The sequence below is a fragment of the Mauremys mutica genome, chromosome 19, assembly GCF_020497125.1.
Source record: "Mauremys mutica isolate MM-2020 ecotype Southern chromosome 19, ASM2049712v1, whole genome shotgun sequence".
Classification (NCBI taxonomy): Eukaryota; Metazoa; Chordata; order Testudines; family Geoemydidae; genus Mauremys; species Mauremys mutica.
In genome coordinates this window covers 6,772,453-6,799,359 of record NC_059090.1, presented here as the reverse complement: position 1 = coordinate 6,799,359, position 26,907 = coordinate 6,772,453, and positions in this window count along the sequence as shown.

The following is a 26,907-nucleotide window of genomic DNA, read 5'->3' as shown; positions in this document are numbered from 1 at the left end:
CTGCATAGAAGGCAGTTAGGTTAGTCAGGCATGACTTGCCCTTGGTGAAGCCATGCTGACTGTTCCTGTTCATTTTTTCTCTGCTTGAAGTACTTCAAAATTGATTCCTTGAGGACCTGTTCCATGATTTTTCTAGGGACTGAGGTGAAGCCAACTGGCCAGTAGTTCCCCGGATCCTCCTCCTTTCCTTTTTTAAAGATGGGCACTACATTAGCCTTTTTCCAGTCATCCGGGACCACCTCCAATCGCCATGAGTTTTCAGATAATGGCCAATGGCTCTGCAATCACATCCGCCAACTCCTTTAGCACCCTTGGATGCAGCGCATCCAGCCCCATGGACTTGTGCTTGTCCAGCTTTTCTAAATAGTCCTGAACCACTTCTTTCTCCACAGAGGGCTGGTCACCTCCTCCCCATGCTGTGCTGCCCTGTGCAGCAGTCTGGGAGCTGACCTTGTTCCTGAAGAGAGAGGCAAAAAAAAGCATTGAGTACATTAGCTTTTTCCACATCCTCTGTTGCTAGGTTGCCTCCCCCATTCAGTAAGGGGCCCACACTTTCCCTGGACACCACCTTGTTGCTAACATACCTGTAGAAACCCTTCTTGTTACTCCTAACATCCCTTGCTAGTTGCAACTCCAAGTGTGATTTGGCCTTCCTGATTTCACTCCTGCATGCCTGAGCAATATTTTTATACTCCTCCCTGGTCATTTGTCCAAGCTTCCACTTCTTGTAAGCTTCTTTTTTGTGTTTTAAGATCAGCAAGGATTTCACTGTAACAGGCAAGCTGGTCGCCTGCCATATTTACTATTCTTTCTACACATAGGGATGGCTTATTCCTACAACCTCAATAAAATACAGCCAGCTCTCCTGGCCTCCTTTCCTCTTCACTTTATTCTCCCATGGGATCCTGCCCCTCAGTTCCCTGAGGGAGTCAGTCTCCTTTTCTGAAGTCTAGGGTCCTTATTCTGCTGCTCTCCTTTCTTTCTTTTTGTCAGGATCCTGAACTCGCCCATCTCATGGTCACTGCCTCCCAGGTTCCCATCCACTTTTGCTTCCCCTACTAACTCTTCCCTGTTTGTGAGCAGAGCTCTTCTTGACCTGCTGCCCATAGTTGGTTCCTCCAGCACTTGCACCAGGAAATTGTCCCTTACACTTTCCAGAAACTTCCTGGATTGTCTGTGCACTGCTGTATTGCTCTCCCAGCAGATATCGGGGTGATTGAAGTCCCCCATGAGAACCAGGGCCTGTGATCTAGTAACTTCTGTCAGTTGCTTGAAGAAAGCCTCGTCCACCTCATCCCCCTGGTCTGGTGGTTTATAGCAGACTCCCACCATGACATCACCCTTGTTGCTCACACTTCTAAACCTAATCCAGAGACTCTGAGGTTCTTCTGTGGTTTCATACTGCAGCAGTCATACTGCTCTTACATACAATGCAACTTCCCCACCTTTTCTGCCCTGTCTGTCCTTCCTGAACAGTTTATATCCATGCATGACAGCATTCCAGTCATGTGAGTTAACCTGCCAGGTCTGTTATTCCAATCACGTCATAATTCCTTGACTGTGCCAGGACTTCCAGATCTCCCTGCTTGTTTCCCAGGCTTCTTGCATTTGTGTATAGGCACTTAAGATAACTCGGTGATCATCCTGCTTTCTCAGTATGAAGCAGGAGTCGTCCTTTCTTGCGCTTTCCTGCTTGTGCTTCCTCCTGGTATCCTACTTCCCCACTTACCTCAGGGCTTTGGTCTCCTTCCCCCGGTGAACCTAGTTTAACCTCCTCACTAGGTTAGCCAGCCTGCTTGCAAAGATGCTCTTCCCTCTCTTCATTAGGTGGAGCCCGTCTCTGGCGAGCAATCCGTCTTGGAATAGCATCCCATGGTCAAAGAATCCAAAGCTGCCTCTCCAGTATCACCTGCATAGCCATTAGTTGACTTCCACAATTCAACGGTCCCTACCTGGGCCTTTTCCTTCCACAGGGAGGATGGACGAGAACACCACTTGTGCCTCAGACTCCTTTATCCTTCTTCCCAGAGCCACGTAGTCTGCAGTGATACGCTCAAGGTCATTCTTGGCAGTATCATTGGTGCCCACGTGGAGAAGCAGGAAGGGGTAGCGATCCGAGGGCTTGATGAGTCTCGGCAGTCTCTCCGTCACATCATGAATCCTAGCTCCTGGCAAGCAGCACATGTCTCAGCTTTCCCGGTTGGGACTGCAGATCGATGACTCAGTCCCCCTTAAGAGAGAGTCCCCAACCACCAGCACCCACCTCCTTATCTTGGAAGCGGTGGCCGTGGAACCCCCATCCCTAGGACAGTGCATCTCAGGCCTTCCAATTGGTGGGGTCTCCTTCTGCTCCCTTCCCTCAGATGTATCATCTAGTCCACTCTCCGCATTAGTACCCGTGGAGAGAACATGAAAATGGCGGCTCACCTGTATCTGCGTTGCTGGTTCATGGACGCTCCTCTTTCTTCTTCTGGAGGTCACATTCTGCCAATGTCCTTCTGTCCCCGCTGTGCAGCCTGCTCTGATTCTTCAGAATGTTATGCCTGCAGAAGCATATCCTGATGTCTGTCCAGGAAATCTTCATTTTCTCTTATGCAACGCAAGGTTGATACTTGTTTCTCCAGGCCTTGAACCCTCTGTTCCAATATAGAGATGAGCTTGCACTTTGGACAGACAAAGTCGCTTCTGTCCTGTGGAATAAAAACAAACATGGCACATCCCGTGCAGGTCACAACAGCTGATTGCTCACCATCCATATTACCTTCCTTCTAAGAGCTTCCTCAGCTGTTGCAGTTACTAGTCAGAGAAGCCTGTAAGATAAAAGCATCAGTGGACTCTTCCCAGGTGAACTCCCTCATTAGCCGCTCATCTGGTTTGCAACTGGCTGCCTTTTTATAACCATCAGGCCCACTCAAGGCCCACCTGGAACAAAGCACTCCCAATTTGCACTTTTCAAATCTGATCTCCCCCTTGCTGCTGGGAGCCCCACGGTTACACCACCATGACATTTCAGATTAAAACAGCTGAAAACTTGAAACTGACCAATTTAAAAAAACCCTCTGGCCGTGAATTCATTAAAATGGACCGTGGATTTGGTAGGGCCCTATCTATAGAAAAAGAATGAACTCCATGCCATATTCTTCAAAAGCAAACAAATCCAGGTGTTTCTGGGGCCAATAGTCACCTCACATAGGAAAAGGCTGAAGAAAAGAGTTCTTGCACCATTCCCAGAAGGTAGCAAAAACCAGGCTCTGCTTTCACTGGTACTGGGGAAAAAAAATCAAGCTGTGTTCATGCAGCATATCATGACAGATTGTTCAGTGTGATTTGACTGGAGGCTCCACTTCCGGCAAATGGAATATTTGATGCCCCCTTTCTCTGGATGGAAATGTTCCATCCATTTATGGAAACAAACACCCTGATCATCTTTTTTCCCCTGTCACAAGCCTACCAGCTATGTTTGAGCTGGCATAGGTGGTCACAAGAACTAGTGTCTATACCAGAGTTGGGCTGGTACTAGTGAAAACACTAGGAGCTAAAGAATTTCAAACATTTAGAGACCCAGGCTAGGTAACTCGCTCCATTCTGGAGAAGCATTTCTAGCACTGATGGCATTAACTTAACCAAAGGAGAAAACTGCTAAAAGGCTTTTCTTAATTGTGCCCCTGATGGGAGACATGAAAGAAGTCTCAAAAAGGAAGCCCCATTGCTCCTTTTGCTTGGCTCTTTAAAGCCAAGCTGAGAGAGAAACAGCTCCATGTTCTCTCCACGGTGTCTTTGTCCACCGCTGTGTTTCCTGAATTTAAAATCAATTGACCATGAAGCACTTTTATAATCTAACGATCAATTTGCAAACTTTCATTTATACGATCAAGGAATCTGCAAGCTGTTTAAATCCCTTTTTTTGAAGGGCCCGTTAATACACAGAATAATGGATAGCACAGGGAAGACTGACAATAACTTAATCATGATTAAGAAGGCCTTGAGACAATTCAATAAATCTACTTGTCTGTGTGGCTACTGGGCTTTCATTAGTCTAATGTCAGCTGCCTCCTTGCAATTGGTGACTGAAGCTGAACTGCAAAGCAAAGGAGATGCTCTGATTCTGGGCCCACACCTGCAATGTTCTCAACCATCTCTGGTCTCAGTTGGACTAAGCCATGTTGTTAGCCTCTGCTGCTGTTTTAAAGGGGCTTTAAATGTCTTTCAAAGGCAACTTTTAGGCTCCTGTTATGCCCTGTAACCTACAAGGTGGCCTTTCTATGTATGGTGATGTATGTATGGTGATGAATGTAGAGTCTGGAAAAAGGGCACGTTGTGTGGTGATCCTGGTGTGGTCATGCTTTTCAGGCATTATGGTATAATATGCTCAGTATGTTAGTATAACGATGGCAAAAGTAGGATGCCTGGCTTGGAGCATCGTGGATGGAAGCCCCAACACCAAAGCATGTTAAATTCCTTGATATCACATTGCTGCTTATTCTTCCTGTTTTATTTGCTGCATTCGTGTTTAGTTGTGTATCCCAGACTTGCTCTTTGGAGCACATTCTGTGGTATCCGAGGGCCTGGCTGAAGATAACAGATTTCTTGGTGTGTCTGGGGTGGTTGCTGGGTTCGTGGAGGTAAATGTGGTGATCTGTAGGTTTCTTGTATATAGTCCCCTATATAGGGTTCCATTGCTGAAGCTGATCATGGTGTCAAGGAAGTTGATTCTGGTGTAGGCGTGTTTGTTGAAGTTGTGGTGGGTGGAACTCCTGAGGGAGTTCAGGGTGTCCATCCAGAGGATGAAAATATCAATGTATCTCAGGTATATTGTTGGGTTTTGTGGTGCATTTTTCCCAGAAATTCTTCCTCGAGGTGGCTCACAAAATATATTGGGGAGCCATGCTGGTACCCCTGACTGCTCGCATGGTTGGGGGAAAAGTTTGTTCTTAAATATGAAGTTGTTGTGGGTGAGGATGAACTGGACGTAGTTGGGGTGGATTTCTGAGCATTGTTCATTATTTTGTAGGTATTTGAGGCAGACAGTAATGCCATCGTTGTGAGGAGCATTGGAGTATAGGGAGGTGACAAATTCAGACATGAGTTATGCATTTTAAAAACTCTGTGCAATTCCATAAAACAAGCGTGTACTGCTCACGGGTCTTCTGGAACATTCAACCAAGAATTCCCTCCAAGAACCGCACTGTAACATCTATCTCATGGCCTCTTTCACCCAGTTCTTTAGGAACTGTGCCGTATCATTTGGCATTTTGAAGCACTCTTGCTGCATGACCGAATGTGCCTTACCCTTTGACCTGCGTATTACCACTGAGATCCAGGGCCAAGATAAAAACCAAAGGACACAGAGTGTAATTTTCAGGAACACGTATGTGCTAATGGATCAACACTCCTCTTCTGGTTTCTTACAGCATGCTCATCCCCGTGCTATCTGAGCACCTTCTGAAGTGCCTTGTGGGATGTGGCTAGAGTCTGTTGTAATGGGGTTCTTTCTCCCTCTACTCAGGGAAAAACTGAATTTGTGCAATTATTCTTTGCTGTATGATGCCTGTTGTCTGAAGAGTAGCTTCACCTGGGGACTAAACGAGGAGAGGTTCTATATTCCTGCAGGACTTCATTTCGCAGTCTTGAACTGGTCTCAGAGTGCTCTACATCCTATGGAATGTGAGATTCTCCAGTGCTCCTGATTGCTGGCGGATGGGACCCCCAGTGCTCCTCTCTTCCATAGCGAGTAACTCCCCTAGAACTAGTCCCACAAGAACCTGTCCCCATTAACTAGCTTCCTACTCTGAAACCTGACTTCACAGATGGCTGGATGCAGCCCTGTTCTGCATGTTTCCCTGCAATGCGTATCTGCATATCGAAACCACCACAACCCTCCTCTGAGCTTCCTTGCCTAGGGATTATCAGAAGATTGGCACGTTCCCACTTCTCTCTTGTAATTCAAATGCTAAAAGGCCTTTTATTTCCTTTTCCCCCATCCCCTATTGTAGATGGCTAGTTTTATAGGCTGTGTTAGTATCTCATCTTGCAAAGCTCTCAGGGAACATTTGGCTTGATAAAACACCGTATAAATCAAAGTAGCTGTTGCTCTTCGAGCCTATCTTGCGAGACAACGGTGTGGCCAATTAGGGATTTTCTCTCCTAAAAACACAGCACGTTTTGCTTTGCTAGATGGCTTAAAATTACTGCCTTGTGCTGAAGATCTCCCCATTAGACTTTCTTTTCCCCTCATGCCTCATTGTGTAGGGCTCACTGAAGCACGAGATATGCTTAGCAGAGCAGAGATTACCCTATCACAGGCTAATAGACAAGACTGGTGGTTTTTGCCCTAAAAAGCATCCAGCCCATGGCAGAGAATGAACTCTGGGCTGCTGGGAGCTCAGTATTAAAACACCAATCTGTTAGAGAGGCACAGTAACCGGGACTCTCCCAGATTTCCCAGAAGGCCTGGCAGGTGCCTGCCTCTGATAAAGCACATCAGACACAAATGAGTCAGCCTTCCATTTGCTCAGGTTCTGCTTAACTCAGGCAAGGAACATGGTGCCTGGTAAATCAAGTAAGGCAATATTTCCCAAAGCTCTTCATGAAGCAAGTGTGATGGCCATCCTTCCCCATAGTTGAAACCCTAGTCTAAATTAGCTTCACTTCTCTTCTTCCCACCCTCTCCATAGGAGAGTACATTAGTGTCTTCCGTAGAGCTGGGGAAACAATTGCACTGAGGGTTTTTTGTATAAATTGCTTCTTTCTGTTCATAAGCTGTATCTTATTTTCTCAAACTTCTTAGCTATTCAAAATTCATACCCTGGAACAGAGCGAGTTACAGGGAGAAAGGAACTCTGCAGAAGAAAGATACCAAGGGAGTCTGAAATTAAGCATATTAAAAGGAAGAATTGATCATATACAGTACATATATTTGCTTTGTGGCCCCTAGTGTTGAAGGTGCCCAAGCTAAAAAAGGCCCCAAAAGTTGATGCAAAACAAGCCCTCTTGATTCCTGTAGTTCACCCCCCACTGTTATACATGCGTGGCTCACCTGAAAGATGAGCTGAATAGGGAATAAACTCCACTAGGCTGTGTGTGTAACATACTCCAGCGCATTTATCATCAGCAGTCTGCACTAAAAGCACATCAATACAAGTGCTGACATTGCGTTAACTACTGAGGAAGATCACGTAGCGTGGAAAAAAGATCTAGCCAAAATCTAAAATGGTAGTTAAATCTATTCCCATTATGTTATGTCTTAAAATACATGGCTCACTGCATCTCTAATTTTTATTGCTGCAAGATGGTACAGATTGCAGATTTAGAAAGAGGTTCATTAGAAAATACAATACACAAAGGATTTATCTTCATGAACAGAAATAAAATGCAAGGGTTTTCTTTTGCAAACAAGCAGATACAAGTCAATAAGAAATAAGACTGTGCCCATGTGGTGGTTCTTAATATGAAATTTGATTGGATCCATAGGTTACATCACCTAAGCATTAATCACATTTTGAGTGTTTTTTGTAAGGGGACTGCTCAGTTTAACAAAAATAATAACTTTTATTCACAGGACTGCAGGTTGGGAACTTGCTACTTTATTCAACTGCCTCACAACAGTGTGGATGTGTGAAAGCTCCCATTTGTAAAGTAAGAAATAAGGGAGGAGTGGACCTGAGCCTGGCTCTATCCCATAATGCTCTGATTAGTCCTATCACGAGCACTTTATTACATCAGGCAAATACCCATTTTTTATAGAGCTGAAACTTGCTTTCCAGGAATATTCCTTATTTCCGGGCATTAACTTTCAAGGAACCATTTCCTGCTGATAATCCCATGGACTAGACCACTTGTAGAAAGTAAACAGGCTCAGTGAATGGGCTTGCAAATGTGAATGAAGATTCACAAATTATTGGCAGCATTTGCCCAGCTCTACACTTGACCTGGATTGGATATAAAATGTGATCTGTGGCTGCCTGCACCTTAATGAAGGTCTGAATAGCTGAATCACCTGTGATGTCAATGGGTTGCATTGTCCTGTTAAAGGGGAGGATGATAGATGCAATCTTACTCTGCAGATTAGGGTTGGCTCTCAGCTTCAGAAATAAGACCATCTCCGAACTTTGCCCAGCTTAAAGGATCAGTCCTAGCACTTAGGCAGGAGTTCATTAGAACACATCTGAAGAAAGAGGCCAGTTATCCAAAAATGGCTTCAGAATCCATAGGTTTCTGATGTTTCTCATGCAACCCCCAGTCAATGTGTAGCACTCTTCCTTTTCCTCTGCATCGTAATGAGAGAACGTGTGGCTCCTTGCAGGCTGTTTAAATGCCCCTCTCATAAATGGCAGAGCTCTTACAGAGCCAGAATCCATGAAGCAATTGCTTGATTCCTAAGTTAAAGACAAATGACCAATTATTCAGTTTCCCTTTTTCTTAAAACAAATATCTTTCCTGGATGTACCTAATGGTTTAAGCGCAACATGGCCACTCTTGAAATACTTGCTAATTTTAAGCAAAATCCTCAAGCAAACAGGGAGGGAAATAAAAAGCCAATAATGTGCTTGGTTGCATGCAAATAAAATGAAATATACAAAGCTGGTAATGGCTCTAACATCGCATTTTAGAAACGGCTGCTTTGACTTGCAGAGTGTCAATTCCGCTTCCCCTTCCACTTGATAGATGGCACAATGGATAGTGCTGCTGGCTTTTAAAATCAATTTGCTTAGTTGCTTTCCCCCAGAGATGTGCAGATATTTATTCTGTGCTGTCAAGTAACAATATCTACTGGGGAGATCTCATGCAGACTTAAAATAACCATGCTGTCAAGCACAGTGTTCAGGGGTTTGGTCCTGCTTTGAGCAGGGGGTTGGACTAGGTGACCTCCTGAGGTCCCTTCCAACCCTGCTATTCTCTGACCGGTACCATCTTTCCACCTTTTCCTGTAGTGACTATTACACCACATCCCGGGGTGAGTCAGCAGCTCCAGGGACTGAACCTGCAACCTCAGTCTCTACTCCTTGAGTGAACAGACCCAGCTGGCCTAGGCCAAGGCTGTAGCAAACTTACAACTTCTGGCCTACTCACCAGAATGAAGTAGGGCGAGAGCTTGGCACCAAAGGAGACTTGCCCTACAACTATAGATGCTCAAAAAGGGTGAAGCTGGTGTGCTGCTTTTGGGGAAGCCCAGATGCTCAGTCAGCCTCCAGCTGCCCCCCCATCAATGTCCTTGCAGCCTTCGGGCAGGGGCGTGTGCACCATTCCCTTGATGGTAATGGATGCCTGGCGAAGCACCACCCACACCATGTTGTCCATCTCATCCCCTGACAAAGGGGTGAGTGTTGTAGGGAACGCAGCAACCCTCCTTGAGCAGGGAAGGGAAACACAAATACCACCCCCTCCCTTCCTGGGGGTGGCAGCAACCCTTAGAAGGGCAGCCCCCCAGATGGCAATAGCATGGGAGGATCTCTTTGAGCAGCAGCATAGATCGGGGTCTTCTCCGTTCCAGCCATTCAGAGGTGGGTAGCAACGATCTATGCTCAGCCTGGATTAGCTACTATCTATGCACCTCATCCTCTTCCTCTGGGAGTGTTCCCTAAATCAGCCGGCTGGGACTGACCCAAAAAATCAAACGGAAGAGAACATGAAATGACCAGGGCTATAAATGGAAATACCCGGCGCTGTTTACATTAGGACTGTTTGGCAAAAAAGTAGAGGTTGTAAAGTCTTGACGTTGCCTTGGATTCTGTTTCCTCTGGAGAGATTTGATGAGGTGGCTTTGAGTGTTCCTCTAAATATGGCACGTCCGGAGGGGGGCGGGGATGCAGGATCTCCCTCTGCTGCTTTTCTTGGAGAGGAAATTAGAAACTATGAAACCTCCAGTGAGGTTCTGTCACTCGATTTACACTGCGCCAGAGCCCCCAGGCTCCTTAGAAATGTGCTTTTCGAGGAGTGCTCGGTGCATTCAAGGTTGCGCTGCAACGGAGCTAAAAGCAATTAAGGCTTGTGTTGCGGCTGGGGGTGTTGGGTGAGAGGAGACGAGCTGCCTCCGGTGGCTGGTTTAATGGGCTTTTTGGCATCTGGGAGTGGAGTTTGGTAGACTTTAGGGGGAAAGTCAGACCATGCTGTTGAGCCTGGGGAAGGGTGATCCTTGACTTGGGGATGGTCATAGGCCTGCAGAAGGGTAAGATGCTGAAATATGAAGTGTGTGTAGGTGTTTGGGGGAGGAGAGGATATAGCTCTGGAGCCTCAAACTCCCATTTGCCCTGCAGGGGGCTTTGCCAGCCATTCAGACTTAATCCCATCAATCCTCTCCAGAGCTCCGCCTCCTTTTCTACACTTCTGGCAGCATGATCAGTCTCCGGTGGGGTGACCAGATGTCCTGATTTTATAGGGACAGTCCCGATTGTTGGGTCTTTTTCTTATATAGGCTCCTATTACCCCCCATCCCCTGTCCCGTTTTTTCACATTTGCTGTCTGGTCACCCTAGTCTCCGGGACTGGGAGGTGCCATGTTTATTCGAACACTGCATGGCTGCTTAGTCCTGGCCACGGGATCAAATGGTGGGCTGCCCGTTAGAATTAATTAGGCCTCTGCATAACTGGCTGGGGCTAAGGCTGCCCCCAACGTGACTTGAACGATCGCTGAGCTTGCGTCCATCTTCTGTAATATGTCGTTGCTAGTTTCTAGAGCCCTCGGGGGAGGGTGTGAAAAAATTTAGAGCCCTGAAAGGTGATTGCAAAGGCTGGTTCGTGTTCCTGAAGCTGCCCGTTACCCTTCCCACTACAAGCTGCTTAGTTGTGTGTCTGAAAGGTTAGTCCATAGACAGCTGCTTCCGGCCCCTCTGACTAAACCTGAGAGGAAAACTGTCCTTTGAATCCCCAGGCTTGGAAAGCCACCCCTTCCTAACTGCAAGCCAACCTTGTACGCCCCACCTACTCCTAAACCTCGAAGCGGGGGGGGGGGCACCTTCACCACACACCCTCGTGGAAGTGCTGTTGGCCATTAAAAGTGCTATATATTGTGTGCACTATATATATTGTGTGTGTGTGTGTGTGTGTATATGATTGCACATTGTATTCCAGTGCTTTTCCTGTGGTTCTCTCTAATGGTCATCCTTCAGTGAATGCATTTATCATGTATATATCAACGGTCTGTATTTCTTGGCAGCACATACAAATGTTTTTCACCAGCTCTTGGCTTTCTGAAAGGCATAAACTGGCATTTCAGATTGTTCCAGATCACCTCAATGGCCCTGAGACCTTTTACAGGAGGGGACTATCATAGGGCTGAGAGTTGGGGGACCTGGCTTTGATTCCCAACTCTGCCACTGAGTCACTGTGTGACCTTGGCCAAGTTCCTTTTTCCATCTGTAAAATGGGGCTGCTGCTGCTTATGGCTTTTTTTAGAGCACTTTGAGCCCTACGAAAAGTGCTATATGTAAGAGTAAAATTAAATATATTGCAAGACAGCCTGTCTGTCTATTCATACCTGAAAAATATTAGAGAAACATGGCAGACCTCTCTCTCCAATTGACCCCTTTTCCCTTGATAAATGCTGTACACTTTGATTCATTCTCTGAAGTACTAACAGCCAATATTCTCCTGAAGTGCAGGAACGTGAGTGCACTTCAAGGTAAGAATGGGGACAATATAAAAAGTGCTGGCCTGTTTTGCTTTCTGTGCTGCCTCAGGTTCTCTTTACAGAAGGCAGAGCCATTCCTATGACTTCCTGCTGGGAGACTGTCACTTCTTTATCCCTGTGTAAATGGAAAACATAAGTGAGTAAGAAACTCTCGGTGCTGCACTGTGTTATTGATGGCAGAATGGCTCAGGCGCTTCCCCTGGAATACAAGCATTGCCTTTCTGCAGTGCAGATGTCCTAACCCTGGAGTGGACGTCAGTTTCATCCGCTCCATCCCAGGAGCGTCGGAAGCGCCCTAAAAGTGTGGGGGGCACAGGCGCTTGAACGGTGGTCCCACCCCCTTCTCCCTGAGGCCCCGCCCTTGCGCCGCTCGTTCTCCCCAAGCCCTGCCCCCACGCTTGCCCTTACAGATGGTAAACAGTGGGAGGGTTATGCCCTTTTAAAAGTGTGTGTGTGTGTGTGTGTGTGTGGGGCATGGCTCTTTGGTCCCCCTGTCCTGGCACCCCAGCTCCATCCATTTTAATACAAACTTTGTTAATAGCTCTCATTCGTTATTTACCTTGTGGCGTCATTTTGTACGAGGCCCTTTCCAAATTGGGGGAGACGCTCCCTGCCCCAAAGAAGATACAGTCTAAAAAGACCAATGTTTAGTCTCTTCATCTGTGCCGTTGTCTCAGCAAGTGACGAGAACATCTGAAGATATTTCACTGGCGTCATGGCAGCTCTGCCTGCTACACGCCTTTCCCCTTAGTTGCCTGTTATATCTGCCGGCAACACCTGCATGGATGCTGTACATTTGTATGCTAATAATGGGATTACCATCCGCTCAAGCTCTGCTCTCGGCTACACAAGTGTAAATCAGCAGGAACTCCAGCGATTTCAGGGGAATTGCTCCTCGTTCAGAGGAGTGACTGAAAGCTGAATTTGACACTCCACAAACTTAACCCTGCAGAACATGTATATTTCAGCCTGGCTTTGAGTAATCCTAGAGACTTCAATCTTTTTTTAAATGGCGTCTGCTCCTGCCCTGGTGTGCGCTCATGCTATGGTAGGGAGCAGCTCTATAAAAGCCTACGACAACATTTCCTTCGCAGTAGGGTGCGCACCTGGTCACTTGTAATGGCTGGGTCTCTAGCACTGGGGTGGCCATTCTGATGGCTTCTTCCTAGGGTCACTAATGCCGCGTGGCTAGGCCAGAGGCACTCTGATGGGAGATGTAAATCCCCGTTTCCTGTGTCTGGGCAGCGCTTCTCCCATTCTACAGCCAGTCCCATAGTCTCTGAGCAGCTCAGACACTGACGAATGTCCTCATTGGTTATTTTATGTTAGTTTATCCTCGCAATTCTCACAGGGGGGAACCGAGGCCTAGAGAGGTGAACAGATTTGCCCTAGGTCGCACACAGTCAGAACTGGTAACTTAACCTACATCTCCTGAGTCCCAATCCAGTGCTTTAACCACAGCACCATCCTTCATTTGCAGGTACCGTTCTCTGGAAATCTTGGGGTGGCACCATTTCACCCATGGCCGGAGGCTCTTCAGTAAAAGTCACGAGTGGCGCCGATAGGGCGGCCCAGTACACACAAGTCATCGTTAACGCATTTACACACATTCCCATTATGAGTGACCGTGTCACGCGACGTGACACAATATTTTTCACGTCACGCTCCTATCACTCCTACCGCACTACTGTACTTGGCCGTAGGTAAGGCGCTAGTCATGGGGGCGAGAGAGTTCCCCACAAGCTGGGGGACACTCTGGACCCAGCCCTGCCTGGCGTTTTCCTAGTGCTGAGGCCGCACAGCTGGGAGCCCGAGCGGCATGCAATGGAGAGAGCTTCGGGGCTGGGCTGGCTGGATGGATGCTGCCCCTCTCTGCCCGGTCGCTCGCAGGAGGACACCCCAGGCACCGGAGCGCTGTGCGGGGCTGGAGAGGGACGCGGCAGCCTCTGGGGCTCCAGCAGGCAGAAGCTCCCCGGGTGTCCCGGCGACAGGCCCGGCTCTTACCTTGCTGCAGATCTGGCCTGAGAACTTGTCTCCCGCTGCCGGGGGTTGGGGCTGCTGGAGGAGCAGGCCGCCCAGCCGCCATGTTCTGCAGCCACCCCCTGCGCTCCGCGGCTTGGGTAGGGCTGTCCTACCGGCTCCCGCCTGAGTGGGGGTGGCCACTGCCTGCAGGAGACCGGCGGGGACACACTCCCCACTGAGCCTGCTCCCCCTGCCCCGCCGCACAGCCCTGGCGGCACCTGGTCAGAGAAATGGGTGGCTAAGATCCAGCCCAGGACGCTGCCTCAGGTCAAAGCTGGGACCCCTGGTAATTTGCCAGCTGGTAATTTGCCCCTGGTAATTTGCCACCCCAAATACCTGCTTGTTTTGCTGGTGCCTAGAGCCGCCCCTGCAAGGAGGCCCCTCCCTGGGGTGCCCTCCTGCAGCAGGTCATGGCATGATGGGTGTGTCTGCCTCAGTTTCCCCTTTCTTCAAGCTAAACAAAGGAACATAATCACCCAGTATCTGATACAATGCCCACTTCTGGGCATAACTTATTCACGTGCACCAGTGCACCTTGTTCACAAACCTTGTAGTCAAACCATTTTCCAATTTCCACCATAAACACACAGCGGGTGTTTCCCAGTCACCTCTCCCGGGACATCACCAGCAAGTCATCCACTCGGCACTTTGTTCCCAGGTCCTTTTGCCCCTGGTCCTGGGCCCCAGTCTCCAGGCCTCCCTGCCTGAGAGTCACCAGTCTCCCCCTAGCCCCTTTACTCGGGTCTTTTCCCACAGCGCTTCCTCTCCTGCCGTGTCTCGCTCTTCCAACCCTCCTTTCTGGAGGGGTCCTACCCTGGTCAGGGGATCTATCTTCTTGCTTTTGGGTCCTGCTTCCACACCCCAGCTGGATCTTTCTTCTCCTAGGGGACCCTGCCCAAGCCTCCCACTCCTCGGGGAACCCCAGCTTTGGTCAGTTCTCAGCAATAATGTTCTCCGCCTTTTGTTCTTCCCAGTGAGCCTCTGGTGCTGAATCTCTGCTTTTGCTTCTCCAGCAGCTCTCACCTGCCCCTTCCAGACTCTTCTGACCCCTCAGCTGGGCTAACTGAGGAGTTACAGGGGCACTGGCCTCTTCACTCTTAGAGGGTCAGTGTCACCCTGTGAAAAGACCCTTATCCTGGTCTCTGGAGTCATAGGACATAGATTAAAATGAGACACACAAGCTATAAAGGCAACAGCATCCATGCACCCCCCAAACCAGGCAATAACCCAACCAGAAGTAAAATCAAGCCCTAACAACCTCTGCCTCACTGTAGTGGACTCCTGCTCACCCCGGAGGAGGGAGGTCACTCGGTCCAGTCCTGTTTGGCCAGAATCAGAGTCCGCAGGACAGTCCAGAGCCCTCACTGGGGCTGGGCGATGCACAGTCCCCGTCAGGGGTTAGCCTGATCTGGGCGACTAAAATTGTCATCGCTTAAACTGAGGCTACAAGTGGGCTGAGGCCTGGGCGTGAGGCGGCTCAGGCCGTCTGGAACCCAACAGTCTCAGGGCTGGCTTTAGCCTGGGCGGGGCTCGGGCAGCCAGCAAACAATACAGTCTTAGGTGGGTGCCTGGGGAGGGAGGCGCCTTCTCCACAGCAGGAGCTTCCCAGTGCCAGGCAGGTGTTGGCCCCTCCACCGGGGTGGGTCAGGGGGACACGAGCCCACCCTACTCCACTGTGTCCCAGCCCAGGGCCCTAGCACGGGCAGGGTTGGCTGCCCCTGTGTCGGTGGGGATCCAGCTGCAACACGCCGACTCAGCCGCACCTGGCTTTGAAGATATTGCACTTGGTACCTCTGGCCTCCAGGCCTCGTCTGGCTCCTCAGGCTACATGGCGGTGGGCACTCCAGGCCAGTCCTCGTTAGTGTCTGGGGCTTGGGCACAGCCAGGTGTAGGGTCCCTTCTGGGCTGCTTCTCCTCTGCAGGTTCTGCCCCCACTGGGCTGCAGGGCCAGCCTTTTATAGTTCCGGCCACACCCCTCTACTTCTGGCAAGGGGGGTGGGGCAACCTAGGCTCCGCCCTCCAAGGGGATGGTAGTGGACCCTTGCTTACCCAGGAGGAGGGAGGCCACTCTGCCTAACTATACTCACCCAGAACTACCTGATGTAGTTTTCCCTGCTGGATAACAAGAAGGGTCTGGCAGCTTACCTTGAAGGTCAAGAAACGTGGGCTATTTCAGACCGAAGGGAAAGGGGTGAGTTTCAAACCCATGCTAGCTGCGTTCCTTTTTTTTAAAATTGATGGTGGGGGTGGTCTTCCCATGCCACATTGCTGCAGCTACTGTCTCCTGTAGGCAGGTCTCAAGTCATCTAGGGATTTAGAGCTCAAAGGCCAATAGACAGTGCTGACGTCATGTGCTCCCAATATGATATTCTGCTTCATCGGGAGCTTTGCATTCTGTGCCAGCATCAGTTTCTGGGCTGATGTAAAGGGGTAGCCCCACGGCGTGTTTTTAATGGCGTGATCTTAAGGTGACCAAAGCATGGATCATGATAGCCAGATTGCTCCAGAAGCAATGGATGGATCTATTAACTCCAAGATGGTCAGGAATCTGTAACGGTTGGAAGCAGATGTTCAAAATTCCTATTATAATCTTAGGTTGTTAGAATCTTAAATTGTTATAAGCTGTAGATAAAAATCCCCCAAAGATAATTAACTTTCACCACGTCTAGGCAAGGAGTGCTACTTTTGTCGACTGCTTCTAGGGCTTCCCTAGCTACATCAACTAATTACGGCTCTTACTAATGAGGCATTATCAGCATAGCCAACTGCTGGGGGCCAACCTGCTATTGTACCATAATCGGGAGAATCTAAGATATCCAAATATTTTTCCAGTTCTTTTATAAATACAGAATATTTGGAATGATCTGGCTCTTCCATTGAGAGTCTCCCAAGCCACCTTTGAGCTTTCTCCAAAAGAGTTTGATAAAATCTGTGTCTGTGTTTTCCCCCCGAGCTGTACTCCTGAATAGCAAAATTAATTCTTTTAGTATTACGACTGGATGTAGTTTTGAAATGGATTCAACAGCCAGCATGCTAAAAATCTGGGTTTTATTCTTAAATCGTTGCAAGAAGTTGAAGACTGTCTGGGAAAGTCCAGACAGCTGCTCTTGGCTGGGGATTGTTGGAAGAGATCTGCCAGCATGTTTCTTTTCTTTTCAGTTCATCCCACTGAATTCAGAAATATGCAATAATAGAAATCTGCCAATTACATGAGATTTCAGTGCCTTTATATTCACTCAAGGAGGAGGTACTTCCCAAATATTTCCAGGAGTAGGAATACAAGCTACGGTCGCCTGGTCAGTTGCCATCTCTCAGTCCCTTGTTCTGGCTAATTCTCTACAAGGGTTGGGCCCCTTTCTCAGCACATACCCACGGCAGGACACCCTGCCCTTAACAAATTAAAGAGAACTTCTCTGGGACCAATTGACACACTGGACGCCTTGTGGCATCCACCTCTGCCACTCTGGATTCAGGGATCTCACAGTTCGCAGCTCATCCTCCTTCACACGTGCCCTAATGGTAACCAAGCCCCGAGTAAGGCATTTGACAACTCTTGCTAGGTCAGGTGAGATGGGGACGTTGGGTTGGATGTCATTAGCATGCTGAAGGTACCACGGCTTATGCCTCCTCCCTAGCCCTTCTGACAGCCCCGTACACGCTGAACCAGAAGAGAGACTACATGGACCCCTGCATGACACCCAACCCCACCTCTGGGAATGCGGAGTAGAGAAGGAAATGAGTCACTGAAGAGCAGCCCTGAGTCTTGCTAAGCCAGAAGCACATCATGAACTTCTATGTCACAGGCGGCTGACAGAGTTAACGCTAGCATTACATCATTAGTGAAATAGCAGCTTCACATTAAGTTCAATGTCTTTTCGTTAGGGAGGAGGAAATAGAAACTGAATTGACATTAGCCTCTGGATCAAATTATGCTTGATAGTAAAAATGTTCTAAATTCCTCTCCTAGTGCACCATAAATTTTGGGTTTATTAGAGACACTCAAAGTTTAATCTTGCTCATTCCACCTCCTCCTCCCAACAGAAGCCTTGTAGGCAAGATTTTCAAGGCTTTGTTCCTCACAATGACATGCTCTTCAAAATGTTCCTCACCCAACATACTAAACCCCTGAAAATCTGCCCACTCATTATGGTGCCTAACCTGGCCCTGTCTGCGGTTGCTGAGCTGTCCTGGAAATTCAGCAGTTCACTTTCATTTGGCTTTTAAACCCCTTTGTTCAAATCCCTTCTCTTTGACGGGGCTAATGCTCTTATGGGCTGTTGCTCGGCCCGCCGAGGCTCAAGCTCCGCTGGTATTCTTTAGGATACTTTGTGGCACTCTACAAGCCCAGACCTTGGTCACTTGGTCTCTTTTCTTGGAAATAAGCTATTTCCATGGGGTCTGGATTATGGCAGCCTATAAAATCAAAAAGCCTCAATAACTTGAATTTTTAATAGCCAACTGATCTTCAGACATTGTCCCCAACCTGCCTATTGAATGTGGTGTGCACTCAAAATGATTCACACCGGTGAAGTGGTGCTTGAAGATATTTTATTCATCTGAAAATGCAAAGAATGTGTTTTAGTACTGAGTGCCCTACAGCTAACTTGTCCTGCCAGGATTACACACTGCTCTGAGAGCTGCTCCAGCCTCCAGGTATCCTTCCTCCTGCCCTACCTTTGGGAGCAGTCTGTCTCCAGACCCAGTCCAGAGATTACATTCATCACAGGATAATGCTCATCCCACAACCAGCAGGGAGTGGGTTTGGGGGGAGAGATTTTCATAGGCACAAAAGGATGGTTAAGAGAAACTTTTCTGAGGTGTCATGCAATGAAAATCCCAGTCTTTCCCAAAATCCTACATAACCCACCCCCCACATTACAGGAACAGGACACTGTCAGTCATATTATTTAAGGCCAGAAGAGATCACCAGAGGATCTAGTCTTGGTCCCATGTATATCACCGGCCACCCCCCCCCCGCCAGCACCAGCACGTGAAACCCAACAGCTGAAATGAGACCAAAACATTACAGCCCACAGGAGACTAGACTATTATGTGCTACAGGCAGAGAACAGGACAGACCAAGTTGCCCTGGTGCCCGAGGACCCCTGCAGTGGCAGGAAATTAAGTGAGCGTGACCTGCACCCCTTCACTGCAAGGAAGGCGACAACCCCACCAAGGTCACTGCTAATCTGACCTGGGGGAAAATACTTTCCCGACCCCATATACAGCAATCAGTTAGACCCTGAGCATGTGAGCAAGGACCAGCCAGCCAAGCAGCGAAGAGAGAGAGAGAATGCTTGGTGCCACCTCAGAGCCCTGGCCCGCCGTGTCCCATCTCCAGCATTGGCCACCCTGATGCTTCAGAGGAAGGAGACTGAGGAGGAGAAAAAATGCCTTCCAGAATCATGAAAGTGGGGGAAAATCCCTTCCTGACCCCTGCTCGTGGCCAGCTGAAACCCTGAAGCATGATCATTTAGGAACATAAACCATAACCTGGAAATGAGCCCCATGGCTGCTAAGCCCTGCCCCCAACCATCACCAGCAACAATGTCCTACCATCACACTCCTACATTTGTCCAGCTCTCTTCAAACTAAATATGTTGTTTGCCCCCACAACTCCAGAACCTCACCCCTCTGATGGTTAGCGGCCTTCTTTTAATTTCCAGCCTGAACTAGTTCATGGCAAGTTTATATCCACTTGTTCTTGTGCCATCATAGTCCTGTATCTTAAATAGCTCTTCACCTTGCTGAGTATTTACTCCCCTAATATATTTCTAGAGAGCAATCGTATCCCATCTCAGCCTTCTTTTTGCTAGGCTAACCAAGCCAAACGTTTCCAATCTCCTCTCATAAGACAGGCCCTCCACCCCCTGATCATCCTAGTAGCTCTTCTCTGCACCTGCTCCAGTTTAAATTCATCTTTCTTGAACACGTGTGACCAGAATTGTACACACTATTCCAAGAGAGGTCTCACCAGTGCCCTGTACAAAGGCACTGATACTTCTCTATTTCTACTTGAAATGCCTCTCCTGATACGTCCTCGGATCACATTTACCCTTTTCGCAGCCACATCACGTTGGTGGCTCATAGTCATCCTGCGATCAACCCGCACCCCCAGGTCGTTCTCTTCTGTTGCTTCTATCTGATGAGCCCCCAGCTTGCAGCAGAAATTCTTATTAGACCATAAGTACTGACCTTGCACTTCATACTATTGAATTTCATCCCATTTCTGTCACTCCAGTCTTCATCCAGATCTCCCTGTATAATAATCAGATCCTCCTCTGTATTGATGATGCCTCTCAACTTTGTATCACCAGCAAACTTAATTAGCACACTCCCTACTTTGGGTGCCACGGTCATTAATAAAAATATTGAATAAGTGTGGTTGCAAGACCAATCCGTGAGGAACTCCGTAGTAACCTCCCTCCAGTCTGATAGTTCACCTTTCAGCACAGCCTGTTGCCTTCTTCCCTTTAGTCAGTTCATTATCCACCTTACAATGCTTGTACTGAACCGCCCTCTTCCCTAATAATTCCCTATGCAGTACTGTGTCAAATGCTTACTGAAGTCCAAGTATATTAGACCTACTGCACTTCCCTTATCTAAAAAATATCAGTTATTTTCTCAAAGAAGGACAGCAGGTTAGTTTGGCATAATCTACCTTTGGTAAACCCACATTGCATTATATCCCCTTTGACACCGCTGATTATTCTTTGACCTCAGTAATACGCAAGGCTTGAGAACAAATTTGTGACAAACTAAGAGGTGTGTAGTTGGATCAGTGGATCACTTCCCCCTTTCTTAAATATAGGTACAAAGTTAGCTATTCTCCAGTCATAGGGTACTTACTCCTGAATAGAATTATTAAAAATCCATGCTACCGGACTAGCAGTCTCATGTGCCAGCTCTTTCAGTATTCTGGGATGGAAATTATCCAGTCCCTCCGATTTAAGTGTATTAACCTCTTTATGTTTAATTCCACCTCCGAGGCGGTCATTTCCACTTCTAGATACTCATTTTCCATCAGTTGCACAGCCTTCATGCCCATGTTCCTTGTCACCACACTTTCATTGAAAACTGAGGCAAAGTATCCATTTAGTTTTTGGGCCATACCTAGATTATCTTTAATCTCCTTCCCATCCAAATGGCATAGCAGCCCAACCTCATCCCTCCTTTTCTCTTTTCATTTACATCACTATGAAAACTTATTTATTTTTTATTTCCTTGTCAAGAGCTAATTCAGGTTGATTTCTAGCAATTCTCTTCCTGGTATTGATATGAATCTGTTGTATATTCTCTTTTGCAGTTCCCTCTACATCCCCTACATTTTTCTATAGCCTCCAGTCTCTGGCTATCTCCATCAGCTTCTCCTCTCTTCTGCAGGGCCTGACTCTCCTCCTTTTCTTCCTCATTGCACCCAATCTTCTGCCTGTTTCTCCTCCCTACTCCTCAGTGCCGCAAACCTGTTACTCAACTTGATTTCACCACTATTAGCTCATCTCTTCCTTTGCATTGTCCTCATGGTCACATTCTTCCATGCCTCACCCTCTGCCACTGGGAGTCTGCCCTCCCTTTTGTTTAGCACAGGGGTAGGCAACCTATGGCACGTGTGCCAAAGACAGCACGCAAGCTGATTTTCAGTGGCACTCACACTGCCTGGGTCCTGGCCAGCAATCCGGAGGGATCTGCATTTTAATTTAATTTTAAATGAAGCTTCTTAAACATTTAAACAATCTTATTTACTTTACATACAACAATAGTTTAATTATATATTATAGACTTATAGAAAGAGACCTTCTAAAAAAATTAAAATGTATTTCTGGCACGCGAAACCTTAAATTAGAGTGAATAAATGAAGACTCGGCACCCCACTTCTGAAAGGCTGCTGACCCCTGGTTTAGCAGATGTCTGCAAATCTTGAGTTGCCTATATCATCTCCTCTCCTTCAACATACCTTCAGATCCCCATCTGAATTCCATCATTGTCTCCAGCTGCATCTCTCATCCTTGAGTCTTCTGTGCCAGGAGCACTATCAGGTGGCAATTCATGCATAAGGAGCATCCATCAGATGCGCACTCAGGGATGATAGTTGGATGCAGAAGCTGTAGGATGTACAACTTCTTTCTCTCCTCTCCTCCTTGAGGGACTTCTAATGCTGCCTCCGTAGCCATCATGGTCTTCTCTTAGACCCCATACCTAGGAAAAGGAAGGGGAACCCCACCCAAAAAACCTCTTCTCCCCCAACTCCTGCTTACAGACTTCCACAGCAACCCTGCTGTTAGCTGCATTCCATCCCTTCCAGTGTTTCAGAGAAGCGAGACCAAAAAAATTGGGCAGAAGCAAATATATGAAAGAGCGTGATAAGCTTGATGCTTGATTCCTTCTCTATCTTCCTTCAACTCGCATGCTCTGCTTGGAGAATTCCATGAAGCCCCAGGGTTTTGGGGGCGAGTACGTATGAAGTTCAGGATGTTGCTCTGGAAGAATATTTGTCTGTCAAACCCTCTCCCTGAGGTGCCTGGCAGCCCGTCCCCCTATACTGCTATGTCCTAGCCAGATCCTCTGAAGCAGGGTGTAATAACTAGCGGAGAGGCATTAAATGCAAAAATGCATGAACTCTTACTGAAGAACATGCAAATATTTCACCACCAGCCGCTGCCTTTCTGCAGCACCATCCTAGCGGATAGGCTGGAGAACATCGCTAATCTCTTCACCCAGCTGCCTGCTCTAGCACCCAAATAAAATGAGCCTTCTCCTCCCATCCACTGGGGAAATGGGGGAAGAGCCAACCCTCCTCTGTTTGCTTAGTTCTACCCCTGCATCTTGGCGAGGGTTAGACTAGACCCTTGTGGTCCCTTCTAACCCTCTGGTTCTATGTCAGAAAGTAGAGGAAAAATGGCCTTGAGGTTAGGGAAACCCGAGTGTTGGTCTGGGGCTATTCTCAGCTCCCCATCGGGCATAATCCTTCCTTATCTTGTGGTGAGGGGGTTGGAATAAATGCCCTGTGTGTGAGGTGCTCAGATGCCATGGTGATGGCTGGTGTGTGTGTGTGTGTGGGGGGCCTCAGAAGTGCCTACACTAAAATGTACAGTATAACACTGGGCAAGGTTTATTTTCCCGTTTCCATATGAAGCACTCCTGCAATGGCAGTGAATGTAGCAAAAAGTCTACTCCCCCTGTGATATGTGCCCTCAGCTCGGGGGTGGGGAGGGGAGAGGAGGGGCAGCAGGGACCTTGTATGGACTGGCATCTGCCTACCTCTTTCCTTCCTTCCCTGTTACTCCCAATAATGGCCCACACAGGTCCAGCAAGACCTGTATCATGCCTGTTGCTGGATTGGGTCAGACTATTGATCCACCAGCAGGGCCGGCTTTATGAACTGCGGGGCCCGATTCCAATACCCGGCGGTGGTCCGGGACTTCGGCAGGGCGGGTCTGCTCCTGGTCTTCCGCGGCACTGAAGGACCCTCCGCCGCTGAAATGCTGCTGAAGACGCCACCGGGTGAGTTAAAAAAAAATTAAAGGTGAGTAAGGCGTGGGGCCCTCTTAGGCACGGGGCCCAATTCCGGGGAATCGGCCTAAAGCCGGCCCTGTCCACCAGTTCCAGGATCCTCCCTGTTCCTCTTCTGTGTCCATCTCACCTGCCTTCCTGCTTGTGACTTGATGCTCTGGGGCAAAATGGAGCCCTGCCCTTACCCATAATGCACCCGGTCAGTTATACAATGTTGTGCAAGGGGCAGTGGATTTAATTCCTGATCCGTGCAGGTGGCTAGTTCGAGCTCCGAAGCGTGAGTTGCTATTACTCTTGTTTATAGCTCCAGATAAGTTGTTGCTCGGATATACCTGTAGATGGGGCATAAATAGCAAATCATTGGCCAAACGGATCTGCATCAATCGCTCCCCAGTTAGAAGAGTAACTGTGTGTGGAGGGAGTGTTCCTTGGGCCTGCACTGAAACAGGCATTCTGGCACAAGCATCTCCATTCCCTTGACCTTCACCAGCCAAATAATTTACTGTCATTTCCCTCTCCCCCTCTGCCAATAGCTGCGTGAGCCCATAAAAGCACAGAGAATTCTAATCAGGATAAATGTAACGGCATTTCTAGCCCTGTGAACACATGCTTTATGACTATTGTGTGTGCGCATTTTTTTTTAAAAGTCCCACAGGGTTTCTGCTAACATAATTGTGTTGAGCAAACTTGAAATATTTGAAAGCTTTTAAGTGCCTGTTATATACATCCAAGGTTTGTGTTGGAACATGCTAGGCTGCAATAGACGTTTTCCAATTAAGTGAAACAGCAGTGAGGATAATGGGTTTATGGAAATGGAGGAGCCATGCTGCAGGGAGATGGAAAGCCAAAAAGCATTAATCTTAATAAACTTTTAATTTCTCCAGGCTTGTGCCTGGTTCTGCGGTGGAAGGCTCCTGTCTAAGAAATCTGCCCCTCTCCTTGCCTAGTTTTCCCAAGAGTTCCTCCGTGCTTCCCTTTGCAATGATGCGTACTCATGTACGTACGCAGGCGTCTGTCACTGCAACCGCCTACGCAGCCTAGTGAATGGAATTCAGTCTTCTGCTCAGAAATATCCTACTGCTACACTTCCGGGAACGAACGCCATTCATTCAGCCTGGGCCAAGGAACTCGAGAGTTACCTGAACAGCTCGGATCTAATCCTGCACAGGGTTGCCACGTCCTGGTTTTTGACCGGAATGTTCAGTCGAAAAGGGATCCTGTGGGATCCGGTGAGCACTGCTGACTGGGCTGTTAAAAGTCTGGTTGGTGGCGCAGTGGGGCTAAGGCAGGCTCCTGGAAGCGGTGACGTGTCCCTGCGGCTCCTAGGCACAGGGGCAGCCAGGAAAGCTCCACACGCTGCCCCTGCTCTGAGCTGTGAGGGTGGCGTCTGCGGGCATGGGCAGAGCCCCCGGGCCTCTCTGCTAGGAGCCAGAGGGACACGCTGGCCACTTCTGGGAGCCGCCTGAGGTAAACGCCGCCTGGACGGAGCCCACACCCTAATTCCCTCCCAGAGTCCACACCCCCTCCTGCACCCCAACACCATACCCCAGCCTTGAGCCTCCTCCCACAACCCAACTCCCTCCTAGAGCCCACACCTCAACCCTGAGCCCCCTCCCACTCTGAATCCTTCATCCTTGGCCCTGCCCCAGCCTGGAACCCCCTCCTACACTCTGAACCCCCTCAGCCTTGGCCCTGCCCCATCTCAACCCCCTCCTGCACCCAAACATCCTCCCACACCCCAACCCCCTGCCCGGTGAAAATGAGCAATGGTGGGGCGGGGGGGGGGAGAAAGAGGATGGAGTGATCAGGGGGTGGGGCCTTGGAGAAGGGATGGGGTGGGGATAGGAGGTGGGGAAAGAGTGCTCGGTTTTCTGCAATCAGGAAGTTGGCAACCCTAATCCTGCAGCCAAATGGCCGTGGGCCAGACTCTGCTATGCTTACCCTGGCGAGTAGTAACTTGCTCCTTGTGTCTTAGACGAGAGTAAGAGAGTAACCTGACTCTGGCCCTTTGAACTACAGGCCAGCAACGTGGGGCCTGGTCCATACTTGGATGGGAAATAGCCAACGCATCACCAGGTGCTTCGGAAAGAGGTGTTAGCAAGCCACTCGGTGGTCTTTCCTTTTTGGTTCAGTGCTGAAGCAATGTTCCCTCTAGGTGCTGGGGAGCTGGAGATGTCCCCTCTTAGACAAGGCTGGAAACGGAGAGTAAAGGTCTCCTGGCACGTTTTGGAAGAGCTCAGGGATATTAACATTGGTGTCGTGGCCCAATGACCGTAGTAGTAACTAGAGCTAGGAGGATCTTGGTAGGGAGAACATACAGTTATTTCCCTTCCTAAAATAATGTGTATTGTTCCTGGTAATGTCTGTGGTGCCCCTAGTTACCAGGGTAGATGCCCTATAATAATTCTAATCTGCTGCTGTGCTCTGCTCAGTGCCTGCCATGCCATTCCGGGGCCTGCCTGCAAAACGTGCTCCTTCTCAATCAGAATCACTTTCTGGTTTACCCTGATGGTGTCACTCTGCCCTAGGGTCTTTAGGACAAGTCAATGGGGATGCCCCTCGATCTAAGCGGCTCATCTCACTTAAAGGTGGGTGTGCTCTGGGAGATCTCTCGGTTTCCTTACTTGCCTGCGGCCGCAGAAGTGGAGCCCAGCTCCTTGTTCCTTCCAGCCTTCACCATTGCTTTACCGAGGGGTTTCCCTTTCCAAGGCTGTCGTCGCAGGGAAAAGAGCTAGAGGCTGAAATATAACGGAGAATCTCGGCTCTCTTGCGGCTTTTAAATTATCTGCCCCCAAATGAGAGGGGTTAGAGATCTCCAAAGCACTGATTTCTCCCCAGAGGTGGCTGCATTTCAGTAGTGGATGGCGGCCTATAAATAATCAGCAGCACTGAAATAGAATGGTCCCCAGGGCCCTACCTAATTCCGCTCTATTGAGGTTCTGATACTGCACCTGTCACTGTAGTGTCTGTACCATATTGGAACGGGTCACTAGAGAGAGACAATCGATATCTCCTGCGTACAGTAGGCAGCATCCTTTATGTTCAGCACACCAGCTCCTGCTTACTTTTTCCGAGTAGCAGAGTATTCTCGTCCACAAGCAAAGATGAAACAGTTGGACTAGTCTTGTCTTCAGTATTTCCTCAGTTTGAAGGTTTTCCTTTAGGTGTTTGAATGACGTGCATTGGCTGTTGTTTTTGCTGGATGGCATCTGACGTGCTCAGGTGTTTTTCTTCTTACCCTTGAGTCGTATTCTCCACTTAGGTTCTCTCGTGACCGTTTTTCTCAACCTTAAAAGCTGGAGACCCGAGGTTCCGTTCAAGACCTAAAACTTGTCATGAATACAGGTTGACTTCAAATGAACCCAGGAAGAGAAGGCTGTGGCTGGAAGCCATGTGAAACAATGAGTTTAGATGTGTTTGGAGGGCAGTTCATATCCCAGACTCAGGATTACTTACATGCCCTAGCTGAAACTTGGAAAGAGCTATGCACAAGCGACTGCAGATTAAGACATAGGGACCAATGCGGTTGTAGACTTATCAAGATTCTTCCATAGGTCACGAGGGGAAGGTCTTTATTTATTTTTGCAGCGCTTGTTCTGGTCTCCATGTCGTGTGACCAGTTCAGTGGCCATTTGTGATGTCTAGGTGGCTGTTGCCACAGATTTGTTGGGTGAGCTGTGGGTAGTTTTCCCAGGCTTCCTTCCATAGACTCTACGCCAGCTGAGCTCAGTGGGGCCACTCAGCTACTGC